The sequence below is a fragment of the Bombina bombina genome, chromosome 1, assembly GCF_027579735.1.
Source record: "Bombina bombina isolate aBomBom1 chromosome 1, aBomBom1.pri, whole genome shotgun sequence".
Taxonomy (NCBI): domain Eukaryota; kingdom Metazoa; phylum Chordata; class Amphibia; order Anura; family Bombinatoridae; genus Bombina; species Bombina bombina.
This window is the reverse complement of record NC_069499.1, coordinates 1,573,788,967-1,573,808,691: the sequence shown is the minus strand read 5'-3', so window position 1 is coordinate 1,573,808,691 and position 19,725 is coordinate 1,573,788,967. Positions and strand designations below refer to the sequence as shown.

General features: G+C 39.6%; 1 protein-coding gene across 2 annotated transcripts in view; it reads right to left on the bottom strand.

Moving 5' to 3' along the window:
• The window catches only part of LOC128644135 (testis-expressed protein 47-like), a 43,050-nt gene extending 35,140 nt beyond the window's left edge, over window positions 1–7,910 (bottom strand). For both annotated transcript variants that reach the window (XM_053696857.1, XM_053696849.1), the window contains exon 1: window positions 7,867–7,910. The gene's annotated coding sequence lies outside the window, so the exon portion shown is untranslated. The remainder of the gene's footprint in view (window positions 1–7,866) is intronic.
• Window positions 7,911–19,725: the final 11,815 nt, after the last annotated feature.

Here is a 19,725-nt window from a genome sequence, read left to right as displayed (position 1 = left end):
CCTTAATTCCGATTGGCTGATAGAATCCTATCAGCCAATCGGAATTTAAGGGACTCCATCTTGGATGACGTCACTTAAAGGAATATCCATTCGTCGGGTAGGCGTCGTTGGAAGCGGATGGTTCCGCGTTGGCTCGTTTGAAGAAGGCTCCGCTCCGGATGGATGAAGATTGAAGACGCCGCATGGATGAAGACTTCTATTGGATGGAAGACCACTTCAGCGCCCCTTGGATGATAACTTCGGCCGCTGCGGATGTCCTCTTCTGTTCCATCGGTGGTTGGCTGGCTGAAGACGACTCAAGGTAAGGAGATCTTCAGGGGGTTAGTGTTAGGTTTTTTTAAGGGGGGTTTGGGTGGGTTAGAGTAGGGGTATATGGGTGGTGGGTTTTAATGTTGGGGGGGTTGTATTTTTTTAACATGCAAAAGAGCTGATTACTTTGGGGCATGCCCCGCAAAAGGCCCTTTTAAGGGCTGGTAATAGAGCTGTTAACTTTTGTAATGTATAATAGGGTAGGGCATTTTTTTATTTTGGGGGGCTTAGATTAATGTTATTTTATTAGGGGGCTTAGATTAGGTGTAATTAGCTTAAAAATCTTGTAATTTTTTTTATTTTTTGTAACAGTTTTTTTTATTTTTTGTACTTTAGTTAGTTTATTTAATTGTATATAATTGTAGGTATTTGTAGTTAATTAATTTAATTATTTTAATGATAGTGTAGTGTTAGGTTTAATTGTAACTTAGGTTACGATTTATTTTACAGGTAATTTTGTATTTCTTTTAGCTAGGTCGTTATTAAATAGTTAATAACTATTTAATAACTATTGTACCTAGTTAAAATAAATACAAAGTTACCTGTAAAATAAATATAAATCCTAAGATAGCTACAATGTAATTATTAATTACATTGTAGCTATCTTAGGGTTTATTTTAAGGTAAGTATTTAGTTTTAAATAGGAATAATTTAATTATAATGCAGTGTTAGGTGTAATTGAAACTTAGGTTACTTTTTATTTTACAGGTAAATCTGACTTTATTTTATCTAGGTAGCTATTAAATAGTTAATAACTATTTAATAGCTATTGTACCTAGTTAAAATACATTTAAATTTGCCTGTAAAATAAAAATAAATCCTAAAATAGCTACAATATAATTATATTAGTAATATTGTAGCTATATTAGGGTTTATTTTATAGGTAAGTATTTAGTTTTAATAGGAATAATTAATTTAATAAGAGTAATATTTATTTAGATTTATTTAATTAATATTTAAGATAGGGGGTATTAGGGTTAGTGTTAGACTTAGGTTTAGGGGTTAATAATTTTATTATAGGTTGCGGCAGTGTAGGGGGGGCAGATTAGGGGTTAATAAGTTTAATATAGGTGGCAGCGGGGTCCGGGAGCGGCGGTTTAGGGGTTAAACAATTTATTTAGTTGCGGCGGGGTCCGGGATCCGCAGGATAGGGGTTAATAAATTTATTATAGGTGGCGGCGGTATAGGGGGGCAGGATAGGGGTTAATAGGTATTATGTAGGTGGCTGCAGGGTCCGGGAGCGGCGGTTTAGGGGTTAACATATTTATTATAGTTGCGGCGGGGTCCGGGAGCGGCGGTTTAGGGGTTAACATGTTTAATATAGGTGGTGGCGGTGTAGGGGGGCAGATTAGGGGTGTTTAGACTCGGGGTACATGTTAGGGTGTTAGGTGTACACACTTCCCATAGGAATCAATGGGATGTCGGGCAGCAGCGATCATGAACTTTCGCTATGGTCAGACTCCCATTGATTCCTATGGGATCCGCCACCTCCAGGGCGGCAGATTGAAAACCAGGTACGCTGGGCCGGTAAAGTGCCAAGCGTACCTGCTAGAGTCCAGCGGATCGAAGCTTACGTCACTATATTCTACTTTTGCCGGTGTATAGGGCTTAATAACTTAGGCGAATCAGCCTTGCCACAAATACGCTGCGGAATTCCAGCGTATTTGAGGTTGACGGCTTGATAACTATAGGCCATATACTCTTAAAACAGGGCATTAAAAAGGCCTAGAGGCACCAAGACCCCTTATTTTAAAGCCCAGAAGCCCCTCTTCAAAATAAACTCCAATATAAGTTTTATTAGGTGATTACTATGATATTAATGATCATCTGGTGTGAATAAATGTCCATTCATTTGCATTGAGTCTCATGGGAGCCCCTATGTGCAGATCAAAGTCACATAACCATACTGAAAGAGGTAAGAGTCCACGAATCATCAGATGTGGGAATTTCCCCTCCTGACGACTAGGAGGCGGCAAAATACTCTCTAACACACTAGAGCTTTAAATCCCTCCCACTTCCCATGATCCTCAGTCATACATATTATAGACAAGTAGATGAGGGGGGGGAATGCAGGAGGGGGCGGAGTCAGAAATCTAATGCTCTGGTGTTCTGTCGAGATTTGTACCTCCAAGTGCTCATGCGCACAATTATATAATAGCACTCCACATAGGTTTAAAAAGAATCTGTGGAATGCAATTACGTAATTACAAGCATGTGCACATTGTTAAGTAGCAAATTTTGACGGTTAAGAAAATGTATTGCCACATTCTTCATGAATGGGGTAACTTAGTACACGAGCGTATGCGCAGTAATGTAGTAGCAAATTGTGACGGAGATTAATCTGATGATCCAAAAATAACTTGCATTGTTATAACGTATAAACTTTTATAGTTATAAACTTCCTATATAAGTTAAAAAAATGCAGGTTATTTTTGGATGATCACATTAATCTCTTCCTCGAAGTTTGCTACCACGTTACTGTGCTTGTGTAGTATGTCACTTCATTCATGGGAATGTGGGACTAAATTTTCTTAACCATCGAAATTTGCTACCTAACCATGTAATTACGTAATCACATTCCACACATTCTTTTCAAACATATGGGGAGTGCAATAACGTAATTGTGTGCATGTGCACATTGAGGTAGCAAATCTCGTTGAGGTAGCTCATTTCGACAGAACACCGGCAAGGCAATTCCCTTTGGCAGCTACATACTAAATATTCCCAGCTTGATGCGGGATCTACAAATGGTACCAACACCTTAAGACACGGCCGCACACCATCCAGTGGCAGTATAGCCGAGGGGTGCTAGTTCGGCAGTGGAGTGACGGTGGTACATTTGAAGCCTTGGACTTTTGCCTCACAACTGGAGCAGCCGTTGTAGACTTCCTGATCGGTGCAGCCCCTGCTATATTACACGGCTGGTATGTAAAGCGTAGCTCTAAGGTATATAGCGGACAAGAACGATGGGCATGGAATTCCTAAACTGGAATAAAGTGGTCACGCTGGCCTGCTTTATATAACTCCCAATGTGACCCAGCTCTGAGGTCCACTGTAACCGGCAAAACAGGGGAAGCACTGTCCTATTAAACATTTGCCCTATTAAAGGGACAGTAAAGTCATAATTACACATTCATGATTTAGACAGAGAATACAATTTTAAACAACTTTCCAATTTACTTCTGTTATTTAATTTGCTTCCTTCTCTTGTTATCCTTTGCTGAAAGGTTTATCTAGGTAAGCTCAGGAGCAGCCAAGAACCTAGGTTCTAGCTGCTTATTGGTGGCTGCATATTTATACCGATTGTCATTGGCTCACCCATGTGTTCAGTTAGAAACCAGTAGTGCATTGCTGCTCCTTTAACAAATAATACCAAGAGAATGAAACAAATTTGATAATAGAAGTAAACTGTAAAGTTGTATAAAATGGTTTGTTATACCTAAATCATGAAAGAAAAATGTTGGGTTTCATGTCCCTTTAAGCTTTATTTATGAAGATTATGAAGTTGCACCTGCTATAACCATTTCTCAAACAGAATGAAGCGTTCTACCCCAGTCTTTCAGACCATATTACAACTGTTTATATCATTACAGTTTTGTACTGCCGCTAATCATTGTAATATTATCTGTCTTTATCAAGCTCATTTATATGTTGGTAGCATATAGTGTCAGGTTAGGAAAAGTCCAGACCCAAATGCTAGAATGAACTTAAGTAACACACTAGCACACTGAGTTATAAACCAGGACCTGACCCCACGACAGCTTCAGAGGAAAGTAAAGTTAATTCAATAGAAACTGGAGTTACTCACAGGTTTCAAGGATGGTACTTGTAAGTTTGATAGCAGGCAGAGCAGGGTCAGGAATTTGGAAAGTCATACAGGCAGAGATTGGCAACTGAAATCAGACAGGCAAGGGTTAACCAAAAGAGTAGTCAAGCAGGCAAGGTTTGGCAACGTATATTCATGCAGATAGCGGTTAACCAATAGAGTAATCAAGCAGGCAAGGTCTGGCAACGTATATTCATGCAGGTAGCAGTTAACCAATAGAGTAATCAAGCAGACAAGGTCTAGCAACGTATATTCATGCAGATAGCGGTTAATCAATAGAGTAATCAAGCAGGCAAGGTCTGGCAACGTATATTCATGCAGATAGCGGTTAACCAATAGAGTAATCAAGCAGACAAGGTCTAGCAACGTATATTCATGCAGATAGCGGTTAACCAATAGAGTAATCAAGCAGGCAAGGTCTGGCAACGTATATTCATGCAGATAGCGGTTAACCAATAGAGTAATCAAGCAGACAAGGTCTAGCAACGTATATTCATGCAGATAGCGGTTAACCAATAGAGTAATCAAGCAGGCAAGGTCTGGCAACGTATATTCATGCAGGTAGCGGTTAACCAAAAGAGTAATCAAGCAGACAAGGTCTGGCAGCGTGTATTCAGGCAGGTAGGGGTTAACCAATAGAGTAATCAAGCAGGCAAGGTCTGGCAACGTATATTCAGGCAAGTAGGGGTTAACCAATAGAGTAATCAAGCAGACAAGGTCTGGCAACGTATATTCATGCAGATAGCGGTTAACCAATAGAGTAATCAAGCAGACAAGGTCTGGCAACGTATATTCATGCAGATAGCGGTTAACCAATAGAGTAATCAAGCAGGCAAGGTCTGGCAACGTGTATTCATGCAGATAGCGGTAAACCAATAGAGTAATCAAGCAGACAAGGTCTGGCAACGTATATTCATGCAGATAGCGGTTAACCAATAGAGTAATCAAGCAGACAAGGTCTGGCAACGTATATTCATGCAGATAGCGGTTAACCAATAGAGTAATCAAGCAGACAAGGTCTGGCAACGTATATTCATGCAGGTAGGGGTTAACCAATAGAGTAATCAAGCAGGCAAGGTCTGGCAACGTGTATTCATGCAGATAGCGGTTAACCAATAGAGTAATCAAGCAGACAAGGTCTGGCAACGTGTATTCAGGCAGGTAGGGGTTAACCAATAGAGTAATCAAGCAGGCAAGGTCTGGCAACGTATATTCATGCAGATAGCGGTTAACCAATAGAGTAATCAAGCAGGCAAGGTCTGGCAACGTGTATTCATGCAGATAGCGGTTAACCAATAGAGTAATCAAACAGACAAGGTCTGGCAACGTGTATTCATGCAGATAGCGGTTAACCAATAGAGTAATCAAGCAGGCAAGGTCTGGCAACGTGTATTCAGGCAGATAGCGGTTAACCAATAGAGTAATCAAGCAGGCAAGGTCTGGCAACGTATATTCATGCAGGTAGGGGTTAACCAATAGAGTAATCAAGCAGACAAGGTCTGGCAACGTGTATTCATGCAGATAGCGGTTAACCAATAGAGTAATCAAGCAGGCAAAGTCTGGCAACGTGTATTCATGCAGATAGCGGTTAACCAATAGAGTAATCAAGCAGGCAAGGTCTGGCAACGTATATTCATGCAGATAGCGGTTAACCAATAGAGTAATCAAGCAGGCAAGGTCTGGCAACGTGTATTCATGCAGATAGCGGTTAACCAATAGAGTAATCAAGCAGACAAGGTCTGGCAACGTGTATTCAGGCAGGTAGGGGTTAACCAATAGAGTAATCAAGCAGGCAAGGTCTGGCAACGTATATTCATGCAGGTAGGGGTTAACCAATAGAGTAATCAAGCAGACAAGGTCTGGCAACGTGTATTCATGCAGATAGCGGTTAACCAATAGAGTAATCAAGCAGGCAAGGTCTGGCAACGTGTATTCAGGCAGATAGCGGTTAACCAATAGAGTAATCAAGCAGGCAAGGTCTGGCAACGTATATTCATGCAGGTAGGGGTTAACCAATAGAGTAATCAAGCAGACAAGGTCTGGCAACGTGTATTCATGCAGATAGTGGTTAACCAATAGAGTAATCAAGCAGGCAAGGTCTGGCAACGTGTATTCATGCAGATAGCGGTTAACCAATAGAGTAATCAAGCAGGCAAGGTCTGGCAACGTATATTCATGCAGATAGCAGTTAACCAATAGAGTAATCAAGCAGGCAAGGTCTGGCAATGTGTATTGAGGCAGGTAGCGGTTAACCAATAGAGTAATCAAGCAGACAAGGTCTGGCAACGTATATTCATGCAGATAGCGGTTAACCAATAGAGTAATCAAGCAGGCAAGGTCTGGCAACGTATATTCATGCAGATAGCGGTTAACCAATAGAGTAATCAAGCAGGCAAGGTCTGGCAACGTGTATTCATGCAGGATTGATACTAGCCATAACGTAGCAGATGATAGGTAACAAGTATCAGGCAGAAAGTATAAACGTATCTTCAGGTTTGGAAGGACTTAGCAGAGACGTTGTCAGACAGGCAAACGTTCGATAACAGGAAATCCAGAAAGAATGTACTCACAACAGCCATAGCAGGTAAAACAAATGGGCACCAGTGGAGAAGAGATGCCGGAATAAGAACCCGGCCTGACGTCAGCAGAGTGGGACGCAATGCAGCGTAGCGCAACAGCGCAGAAGAAGAGAGAGAACAGCTGAGCGAGTGCGATCAGCTGAGCGGATCATGACATATAGGGTACTTCTCTGCTGATGTGAGCAACCGATTGCAGATAGCTTTTTTTCTTTCTTTTTGATTAAGAAACCTTATTCCTCAGAACTTTTTTTTTGGTTGTGGAACATAATTATACACCTGTTTCCTAAGTATGGCTGCCTAGATCACTCAAGCAGACAAGGTCTGGCAACGTGTATTCATGCAGATAGCGGTTAACCAATAGAGTAATCAAGCAGGCAAGGTCTGGCAACGTGTATTCATGCAGATAGCGGTTAACCAATAGAGTAATCAAGCAGGCAAGGTCTGGCAACGTATATTCATGCAGATAGCGGTTAACCAATAGAGTAATCAAGCAGGCAAGGTCTGGCAACGTATATTCATGCAGATAGCGGTTAACCAATAGAGTAATCAAGCAGGCAAGGTCTGGCAATGTGTATTGAGGCAGGTAGCGGTTAACCAATAGAGTAATCAAGCAGGCAAGGTCTGGCAACGTATATTCATGCAGATAGCGGTTAACCAATAGAGTAATCAAGCAGGCAAGGTCTGGCAACGTATATTCATGCAGATAGCGGTTAACCAATAGAGTAATCAAGCAGGCAAGGTCTGGCAACATATATTCATGCAGATAGCGGTTAACCAATAGAGTAATCAAGCAGGCAAGGTCTATCAACGTATATTCAGGCAAGTAGGGGTTAACCAATAGAGTAATGAAGCAGGCAAGGTCTGGCAACGTGTATTCAGGCAGGTAGGGGTTAACCAATAGAGTAGTCAAACAGGCAAGGTCTGGCAACGTATATTCAGGCAGGTAGGGGTTAACCAATAGAGTAGTCAAGCAGGCAAGGTCTGGCAACGTGTATTCATGCAGGATTGATACTAGCCATAACGTAGCAGATGATAGGTAACAAGTATCAGGCAGAAAGTATAAACGTATCTTCAGGTTTGGAAGGACTTAGCAGAGACGTTGTCAGACAGGCAAACGTTCGATAACAGGAAATCCAGAAAGAATGTACTCACAGCAGCCATAGCAGGTAAAACAAATGGGCACCAGTGGAGAAGAGATGCCGGAATAAGAACCCGGCCTGACGTCAGCAGAGTGGGACACAATGCAGCGTAGCGCAACAGCGCAGAAGAAGAGAGAGAACAGCTGAGCGAGTGCGATCAGCTGAGCGGATCATGACATATAGGGTACTTCTCTGCTGATGTGAGCAACCGATTGCAGATAGCTTTTTTTCTTTCTTTTTGATTAAGAAACGTTATTCCTCAGAACTTTTTTTTTGGTTGTGGAACATAATTATACACCTGTTTCCTAAGTATGGCTGCCTAGATCACTCACTAAAATGGCATCTAAATGCCCTCAAAGTTGGAGAAGCCTCCAAAAGGGTTGTCAGCTTCAGGGACCAAGATAAACACTTTTTTTTTTAAAACTAAGGAGTCCTCATTCACTTGACCATCTTTGTCTACTTCTACGCCTCTTCATTCAACTAAAGCTGACCCTGCATCTCCTTCTCTACGGATTATGAGTCCCCCACCAAAGCAGACTTGCGATTCATGCCCACTAAGGCTGATTTTGCTTAATTCTAATTAAAGAAGGACTTGCTAAGGTAAAGGAACATATCAGTGAGCTTGGATAACGCATTGTTCATATGGAAGAAGAAATTGAAACCCTTATTAAAATGTGTTTATACTCTGTAACGTCAATCACAACCTCACAATAATCTGATCCAGCAATTGCGAGAGAGAGTAGAAGAATTGGATAATAGGGGAAGTTCTCAAAACTTGAGAATTAGGGATATTTCGGAACAAGTATATGCAGGTCTTTTACATGAATGATCTACAGAAATGATTTATTTCCCTCTTACAGATGGTCCTCTGCAACTTCCAACTGAAAGAGCACATTGAGCTCTTTGTCCCAAACCAAAAGAGGATGCGCCCCCTGTTTAATGTTGTTCTTAAGTTCCTCAGCTTCAAAGTCAAAGAAAAGATAATGACTCCAATTACAATGGGGGAACATATTCAAATCTATGCTGACTTAAGTCCCATAACACCCTCTAAGCATAAAGAAACCAAGTTCCTCACAGCTCATCTTCAGACTCTGAAAATTCCATACAGGTGGAGTTTCCTCTTCTGTGTGAGAATCAAGTCTTCAATGGAAGATTTAGAAAAAAATGTCAACAACTCAACCCCCCCAGCAACTCTTCCTTCGATAGCGGATGCCAATCCTCCTCATGTTCTCACTCCCCGGCAGCCACCCATGCCCCAAAAACAAGCACGAACAAAGGTTCCAAGAGAGAAGAAGTGAGTTCTTGTTGCAGTGACGTGAAATCAGGTGCAGTGAACGAGCCTTAGTCTGCCATCATTGGTGACCCTTTACTTCTTTGAAGAGACTGACACTATGTTGCAATCCTTGGTTGTCTCCGCAGGTTAAAATGTTCAAATATTGAGATTGTATGGCTTAGCGTTGAGGATCCTGTCCCTTGATCTTGGTTACTTAGTTTGCATTGTTGTAATGTTAGGTTTCAACCCTAATTACTGTAAATTAGCAGAATCCTTTCAACTCCTTACTACGCCAAGGGGAAGCCAGGCTCACTACTTCCCCTGTTTTTTTCTCTTAAGAGCCATGTGCCTGAGCCCTCCTTATATTTATACTTACATTTATATTTGGCTATCACTCTGGATAGCAACACAAATGAAGGAAAGCTGTAAATGAGGTTTAACGGCCAAGGGACCACTAAGGCATCTATCAGACTTACCCTTGGGTCCCGAGACCTGGCACAATAATGAGGCAGTTTGTGATTCAAATGAGAACCTATGAGTTCTATCTCTGGCAGACCCCAATGTCTTAAAATGTTGTCGAAAACTTCCTTATTCAGAGGCCATTGCCATGGATGAAGAGACTGAAAAAGTCTGCCTCCCAATTGTTCACACCCGGTATGTGAATCCTACAATAATGGCGTTTTGCACAACTGATGATGTGGGACACTGCCCTAATAGCTGAGAAACTGCAAGATCCTTCCTGATGATAGACATAAACCACTGCTGTGACGTTGTCTGACTGGAATCTCAAAAAAGATTAGTTTCTGCGGTAGAGACAGCTCGGTGAGCCCTGAAGGTTTCAGAGTTCTAGAATATTTATTGATAACCTTGCCTCCTGAGGAGACCAAACACACTCTGAGACCCCAGACTGTACCCCCAACGTAACAGCCTGGCATCTGTGGAGATCACTATACACACTGGTTGAAGAAAGGAGGCTCCTTGAAACAAGGAATGGTGAGTGTGCCACCAAGTCAAGGATTCCCTGTGGATAGAGATATCCAAATTAGCATCTTTTAAGTCTATGATAGACATAAACTGACCCTTCTGCACCAAAGGAAGTAAAGTGTGAATTGTCTTGATAGTAGCAACTTTTAGGAATTTGTTCAATATTTTGAGATCCAAAACAGGCTGTAAAGTACCCTCTTTCTTTAGTACTAAAAAAGAGGTTTGAGTTGGAACTGGAATAATCACTCCCATTAATTCCAGATCTCTTACACTTGGGCCTTTAAAGGATCTCAAGACACTCAAGACAGAATCTCACCCAAGGAGGGCTTGAACAGCTCAGCACATGGGTAAACTGAAATAGATCAGCAGTTATACGGTCAAACCATATCTCTCTCTGTAATGGAAAGAGTAACAGGGAGCACCTATAGCACAAATAACATTTTTTTAAAGCAAATTCATATCACATTGCTGTGCATTCAGCATACTTTACTTGTATTTGCTTCTAGTTTAGCATACATGTCAGAGAAAAAAAAAAATGCAGGTGTAAAATCTTTAGATAATATGAAAGGACTTTTGAGTTAGCCCAGTCACCAATGCTGCAAGACTTATTTACGCTTTTAAGTTTGTACTTTTTCATACGATTTTAACTTTATATTTTGAATTTATGTTGTACATTTAATATGATGTTTACTATATACCTTTAAGGTATATAACAGTGCAAACCTAAATTGGCCATATGGGCAATGTGGTGGTAACACATCATCTTTACTGATTAATGATAGGTAATTATAATTGGGAGAAAGACAATGTATTTAGAAGGGTAAATTTAAAAAAGGTTTATAAGTTCTGATAAAAGTAATTGGTCTCTAAATTGTCCTCAACCTGTAGACCCTGGTTCTCCCATTTGTAAAGAATGAGGAATCAAGACATAAATGAGATGCCCCTGGGGTTGTTCCAAATTTAACATCGTAGATGTGGTTGAAAAAAGACAGAAGTCCATCAAGTTCAACCTATACAAATCTAATATACTTACAATAAAAGCTCTGAATTCTGCTTTTAGCCAGAAATGTATCTAAAACATTTTAAAATGTATCAAAAGGTATTGGCATTTACTATCTCCTTAAGTAATGAGTTCCACAATTTGATTGCTCTTGTGGAGAAAAAAAAAGTTGTTTTCGTTGCTGGAGATTAAATCTCCTTTCCTCCAGCCTTAAATTGTGACTTCTTGTCACAAACAATTTTCTTGGAATAAACAGAACTTCTGCCATCTCTGTATATGGGACTTGAATATATTTATATAAAGTAATCATGTTACCTCTCAAGTGCCTTTTTTTCTAGAGAAAACAGACCCAGTTTGGCAAACCTCTCCTCATAGCTTAAATTATCCATTCCCCTTAGCTTTGTGGCCCTTCTGTAAACTTTTTCTAAGTCTGCAATGTCTTTGTTTGAGACTGGTCCCGAGAACTGCACTCCATACTCAAGGTGAGGTCTTACCAGGGATTTATATAGTGACAAAATTTGGCAAATGGAAAAGAGAGAGAGCAACATATGAGAAGTTTTACTGCTACAGCCATCCAAAAAACCCCATCTATCTTCCATCTCTCACATAGGCCCCGATATTACCTAGGCAGACCAATGAGAAGTTGCCTGTTTGGGTTTGCCAGGCTCACAGGCCATCAGTCTGGCGATATATGGAAAAAAAAGTGGTCTGATACTCAATGTGCTCATTGGTGATTTGTCTCTCATAGGATATAATGGGGATCATAACCAGCAATCAACACTGAGCTGCAATGTAGAGTCTTCAAATGATGTTTCAATATTCAGTTGCACTGTGTATTCACTAAATTTTTCACACTGGGAAATATCGCCACTGAAAAGCAGGCGAGACTGATATGGCTGACAAGGGAGAGCTAAAGCTGGAGGTCAGTGTTTGTATATTGGAAACCCACAGCGATTTTTCCCTATTAAAATAAAGGTTATTCCCATGGAACGCCCATTAAACTCCCACAGAATGTCTATATATTTGTCATGTCTGCAATGTACTTTGTTAATAAAGACAAAAAACCAACAACTTCATATTATAACTATAGGAACTGGGGGAATTTATAGTATAATGTTAGAATATGTATATAAACTGAAAAATTATAGAACTAATCTTCTATTGTGTCCTGAAGTGTGTAGTTTTATTTGCTATATTTCGAGCACAATACTTTTAAGTAAAACATGATCACACCATCACGTTCACAATATTCGTATTTTATAATATTGCAAATGCGATTACGCAATTGTGTTTTACTTATAATATTGTGAACAGCAATCGCATTCTTAAAATATGTAAAAAAAACACGCCTAAGGACATAATACAAGATGTTTACTATCACGCTTAAAGTTTACATACATATTCTAACACTATACTATAAATACACATTAAACATTGTATATACATTTCTGATATACCCACAATTCCTCAGCTTCTATAGGTGTATTATTGATATTGTAAATTCAAACAAAAAGAGAAACAGTCTGCCAGGAACGAACAACAGCTCAAATAGCTTGTTCTATGGCCTGGTTGCCACCTGGGAGTAGCTTTGTTTTGCTCAATTGTGCTTTCACAGAGGAAAACTTTCCTGAAACATCTCAGTCTGATCCCACCTAACCAGGTCAGTCCAGCTCCGAAATACCAGGCAATTCTCCTCTGAACAAGGGAAACATCAACCCCAAACGATTGTTTCCGCCTTCTATGGGCCTCGTCAGTGAGGTGCAGCCATATCCCTCTAAGCACATTGGGCAGGGAGTCCAAGTCTTGTTTTCCCCATCACCCTTATGGAGACCCTAAGGGTCATTATGCAAATTCAAACAAAAAGAGAAACAGTCTGCCAGAAACGAACAACAGCTCAAATAGCTTGTTCTATGACCCGATTGCCACCTGGAAGTTTTTCTAGCTTATGTTCTGTCTCAGTTAAGTGCATCTCTCTATTTTTATGTTTGTATGAAAATTACTCTTGGGTCTCCCTAAGAGTAAAAAGAGGAAAATCAGACATGGACTCCTTGCACACATGCCCTAGAGAGATGCAACTGCACCTCACTGACGAGGCCCAAGGGAGGCCGAAACGTGGCATAGTGTTCTAAAAGAAAAAAGAGTTTCTGTTGACGCATGTAAATTGTATTGTCATACAGTACTGTGTGAAGGGATCATTTATATTACACCTATGATGAAGGTGGCAATGCTGCTTTGAATATATCGCCAGTAACAGAGAAGCATTGACAGCCACTGAAATTTATGGTTAAGAGTAAGGATGGGCGAATGTTTTGCAACATTCGAAAAATAAAATGAATTTTAACACATTCGTTTGTTTCGAATTTAGAATGTTTGTACAACATTCTAGCATTTGTTTTATGTAATAGTATTTCTGATGCTTTCTTTAAATGTAATATTCAAATTATGCAATATTCGAAATAGAAACATTCTAATTGATATATTTGTATCTATTATGTATCAATTTACTAAATTCCTAAATTCCCTACCATATGAACTATTGAACTTCTGAAGAGTATTTGTTTAATGTGCACATTCAATCTAATTATAAACATTCGAATTTCAAAAGTGACATTGAAAAACTGAAAATAGCATTTGATTATAGAATTTTTAAGACTATTCGTTCTTTTCAACATTAGATTATGTAAATCGAATTTATACAATAACATTCGTTCTAACATTCGAATATAAACACATTCGCCTCTCGGCGATGCTGCCTGTCAGTTTTTTGGAATATTTTGCCAGCTTTCTCGACTTTGCAATAATACCCTTTCCCCAGCACTTTCGATCATCGGACCCATAGTAGGAGGTCAATACAGTTGATAAGGCCACATATGGTTGTAGTTCTATGCTCTTGACTATTTTTATTGTAATTGGCCTCAGAGATACCAAATTACAACACAAATCTAAAGGATACATAATTTCAGCAATAAATCTCAGCAATATAAGGAGTTGATAAATTATCTTTTAACAATTATCCGCATACTAACACACCATTTTCGATGTAATCACAATCAGCCATATTCATTGTTTATAGCAGCACATTTTTCATTATCAGTAACAAATGTTTGTTCTAATCACAATCCAAATTCTCAATACTTTAACAGCTCAAATTACTTGATAAACCTCAAATATTACGGAGTACCCCAACATTTTTAAAATGTAAGATTGGTTTGGTGCAGACGCAAAACACACTGTGAAATGAACCCACCATATTGAGTGCCATTAGAAAGCAATGTCACTGTAAGGAATTGGAAACTTTTCATGGTTCCATGCACAAATTATTAATCAGTTTTAATTATTAGCTTTTCTAAGGGGAGGCAGATTAGATTGAAGGAGAAGTTTTCTGGGCAACATCTTAGAGAGAGCACCTGTGAGAATCTGCTGCGTGGTTTCCACTGTGATGATGCTGTGTAGATCCTGTCCAGTTTTGTACACTGATATTAATACCTTATTCAAAACTCGAAGATAAGTAATGTGTTTATAGTTTAATCACAGCAGCCTTGCTTTATAACCGGATTACTGATTTATGTTATTGCAATACGTTTATAATAAACACTTATTATTATACTGCATTCTTGTGTGTCATGTCAATTTCCCTTTTCTCAGTACTATTGTGAGACATAATTTGTGCTGGCAAGCCCCATTACATAACAGTCACCAAACAAACAAAAAGGCTATCTGGCCAATCTCAGGACAGCTGGTCTCCTAATCTTACAATCCATGGGGTGACAAACAAGATAGGATTTGGGATAAGATAGGTTAGTGTATATTGTGTGCATCCCGGAGCAGAATTTAAAAGGAAAGCACCTTGAGATTTTTATATAAAATGTTTAGTTATTTATAATGAAACAACTTTGCAATATATTTTTATTATTTATTTTACCCCTTTTCATGTAATTTAGCTCTGAAAATTTACCAATTTCTACTTCTCAGAATACTAAACAGACCCTGCTGAAGTTTCAAGGCTAACTCTGCTACACATAGGTTCATAATTGGCTTCAACTGCAAATTAATGCATTTTATACAATATTTATGACAGTGGCTAATCTGGTACTCTGCTGACTAAAGCTCATATTGTCTCCTCCAAATAAGACAAATGGTGAGTGGAGTTTGGCTGTTAAAAAATCATTGCGGTAAAAAGAATGTTAAGTTGTTTTAAAAATGGGGGCGTGGCCAACACCCAACATGATCAGACGTACCTGTTCAGAGCTTCGACTATAAGTGATAGATTTGAAGTACTATAGGCAAAAATAGTTATTTTTCTTGGCTCCATTTGACCTACTAAGCTACCTACATCGGAGTAAATCATTAAATTGAAGGTTAAGCGGTGTCTAGCACACAGACGAAGCCTAAGTGAAGGAGAAGACTGCCTCATGTAACTGAAGAGCCTATTAGGCCATCACTGCTAAACAAAACTCATGTGAGTGAGGACTACTGTGCACAGGCGATCACAGCATACCGGACAACTCGGGGTTCCTATGAGAAATTGTCGGCTGCCATTTTCTCCAATAGATATTGGGACCAGCCATTGTGCCTATTCTACAGGGCCGAGTATATATAGAAGCGGCCATCTTCCCACCCACGTGGCAAACAGCAGACTGATTTGTTTTCCCAAACTGGGGTTATGACATACTGAATGGACCTTGTTGTGGAGGCCCCCTATTGGGGGGAATTGAGCATGAAATTGACTGAGATGGTGGTGGACAGATGGATGTCGGTGATATTGCACCCTTTGCATTACTGTCTTACCAGGCTTGAACAGAGGCTCATTGAGGTATGTGAGACTGTATAGGGGGACACAGAGTTCTCAGAGTAAACCACAGGACTTCAGACCGCAGCGTGCCCCAGTGCATCAGCTGGTGGCGAAGCGGAGAGTAGATGTGATGCGGGAGATTAACTTGATCCTCTGCACTACAAGACGGCCATGTCTGCCCCGATTCTATTGCCGACCAGAATGAGCCACGGCGCTTCCTTAGCCCCAGAGCCTTTTACCCTCTAGGATTGTCGCTCCTCCAGGATTAGGCTAACAATGATCACATGGGTTGGAGACTGGTTTGTTGATCTGAAAGCCTACTACCGGCACAAGGAATATCTTTGACAACATTGGCATCTACGCCCCTGAAACAACAGCAGATAGGCGCTTAAAGAGGAATCCTAATGCTCTTGGAGCGCATCGGAAAGTCAATACAGACATTGTTCTAAATGCCGGCATAGGTTAAAATTCACACCTAGTTAAACTTGTCCCATTGAACAGGGCTGGAGGTTTATTTGGTATGGGACGAAGTTTATTTTCATGTGACTGACTTCCACCATGGGACTTCTATGATCACAGGTTGAACTTTCTAATTATAGATAGTCTTATGTGGTCAGTTACTTAATTTACATATTAGGTTAATCTCCATTACTATAGTTATAATACTTGTTTGTTTTTTTCCCTATTTGTTTACCACATTAACTAGATTAGTATACAGAGTTGTAGATAACATATTAGCCCATGCCACAAGACAAATGTTCGTTGTGCTCTTACTTGGGCTAGATGAATCCCTGTTAAACGTGATCACTGCCCTAATATACCTACTCAGGTCAAAGTGTATGCAGATTACAATCCTATATGTATCACCACTACATATAATATCCACGTGACCACTAGATCTATAGCCCACACACAATAGCCACAGCTATATTTGCGCCGAGAGATATCCCTACAAGTCTGTAGACTGATTATATGGTACCTTTATTAAGATACAGTTTTAAATAGTTGATTAGTGGTTTTGGGTTAGCAAACATGGTGTTATACATAAGGTAAACAATTTAGCTGTACCACTACTAGTCAAAACCTTATTTCCAGGATCACGCTCACTATACAGTCCTTAGCTGATAATAGAATACAGTAATGTTTCTATTTGGCTTGCTTAGTTATATTCAAACATTGTTATGCAAGATCTTGAAAATACTTTAGTGTTGAGCTTTGCTGCCTAATACCAGCTCCTAATGCAGGTAATTTACCCTACCACCTTGGTATGGGGCCTGTAACCGTGTGGGAAAGCTTAAATATATAGGAGTATAGATAGCAAATTAATTTTTTTACTGTACTATGGCTGCATCTCTCCTCTACACCTATATAAGCCTGCTATACTATCTAGTATTAAATAGGTATGGGAACTGTGTTTTTTTTGTTTGTTTTTTAAAAGGTGTTTATTGGATGAAATAAAACATTACAGAGCAATGCAATAGAATTACATTTTTCTTAACATTTGAAAAAACCAAGGGAACTTTTGTTTTATGCTGAAGTATGGGATCGTACTACATTATTTTTGTGATTACAGGCTAGGGGCACTAGTTACCTATATGTATACACAGTATTTTCATGCCAGCTATGCCAAGTGAGAGAATTATGGTTGGCTGTAACTGCCTGTTCTAGCATTAAGTGTTTGGCTTTGGGAGTTGCATTCATTTAGCTCCTAATTAGGGGGAACGTAAACGTAGGACTGAATTTTATTCACCATTAGCCATATAACACCTGCAATTTGATGCCAGGCAATTAAATCTACAAACTCCATAGTTAATGGCTTGAAATCCCCTATATTTAGTCAAACTAATTCATCCATTCTCCATAACTTAACAAAGTCCTCTTTTGATTTATGTTGCAATCCAATAATATGTGTTTTATTATTCCATACGCCACCTCTTAAGATATGATGTGTTTAGTCAAGTGAGTTCCGACTTCCCCCCCCCCACACCCTACCTATTTGATAGGTGTAGGAAAATGCATCCTTTGAAACCTTATTTTACTTGTGTTCCTATCTCCTTTCAAATTCCCCTTAGTCAAAACTAATGATTAGGGGTCCATGAGAGATCCTAGCTTACCACTTGGGGATAAAACGTTACAAGTTGCCTAATTATAAAAAAAAAGGGGATGTACGTCCATATCTATAAGTAAAAACTAAAAAATGAGGTGCCACACAATTGGCTTATGTCTCCATACGAACCTTTACATTTTGAGATAATCCTTCTCCCTAATACTTTATATTATTCTAGGACAGTGTTTATAGGATGTCCTGTTTTACATTTTTCTGTTTCTTTTCTATTTGTGCATTTTGTTACTTAATAAGCTGAAGAAATGTCATATATTGGATTGTATGTTGTTTCACCTCAATAAAAATTAATAAAAAAATGTTATTCTATAGCAACACAACAGAAATGTATTGTAATTACAATGTGTTTATTCTCCCTTTAAGGAACACTTTGAAAACTTTTGGAGAGTTTTCTGAAGTAAGGCAGAGAGTTCTACAAGTTTGGGGGCAATCTGGAGAAGTCCTGTAGATGGGGAATGTGAGGAGGTAGCAAGAAAGGAGGAGAGAAGGTGGGTGTGGGCATATGAAAGGGGATGGGTAGGAGAGTATCTGGAGACAAAGGCAAAGATGTTGGGTCAGGAGTTTGTGTTTTATTCTATTGCATATCTCTAGGGCTTTGTAGAACATCACGTTAATTGACCATATGTCACCTAACTACAATCAATCAACATGCAGACCCTCAATCTTTTATGTAAATCGATAAACCCCAAAATAGCCCTTTTGTTTGTCCTTAATCCTGTGCATTTTTAGAAAAATACCATATTGTGATGTTAACCAGGCAAATAATGATTGTGTGTTATTTTCAGGAGGTAACAATTACAGGCATGATGGGTATTAACAGGAGAAGTATTTTGTTATTAAAAACAAAATTTATGCTTGCCTGATAAATTCTTTTCTTTCCTGGCATGGAGAGTCCACCATTCCATTCAATTACTGTTGGGAAATTTACCGCAGGGCCACCAGGAGGAGGCAAAGAACACCCCAGCCAGAGCTTAAGTATCCTCTCATTACCCATACTCCCCCAGTCATTCAGCCGAGGGAATAAAGGAAAGCTAGGAGAACACTAAAGGTATATTGGTGCCTGAAGGTTAAATTTTTTTTTTAAAATGCCACCATAAAAATAAAAAACAGGGCGGGTCGTGGACTCTCCATGCCAGGAAAGAAAATAATTTATCAGGTAAGCATAAATTTGGTTTGTTTTACAATGGCATGGAGATTTCACAATTCCATTCAATTACTGTTGGGAAACTAATACGCAAGCCAGAGAGGACACAGAATGGACAGGGAGGGAGAACTAAAGGCAGGCAGACCTAAACTGAATGCACCACAGCTTGAAGAACCTCTCTCACAAAAGAAGCCTTAGCTGAGGCAAAAACATCAAACTTGTAAAATTTACAAAAAGTATGTAAAGAGGGCCAAGTAGCTGCCTTACAGATTTGCTCCATGGATGCTTTATTCTTAAAAGCCCAAGAAGAAGACACAGCACGGGTAGAGTGAGCCGTAATTGTCTCAGGAGGGTGCTGACCAGCTTCCTCGTAAGCCAAACAAACAAATGACAGCCAAAAGGAAAGAGTAGTTGCAGTGACTTTTTGACCCTTGCACCTACCGGAGTAAACCACAAAAAAGGAAGAAGACTGCCTAAAATCCTTGGTAGCCTGGAGGTAGAACTTTAAGGAACGTACTACATCCAGGTTGTGCAACAAACTTTCCTTCTGAGAAGTA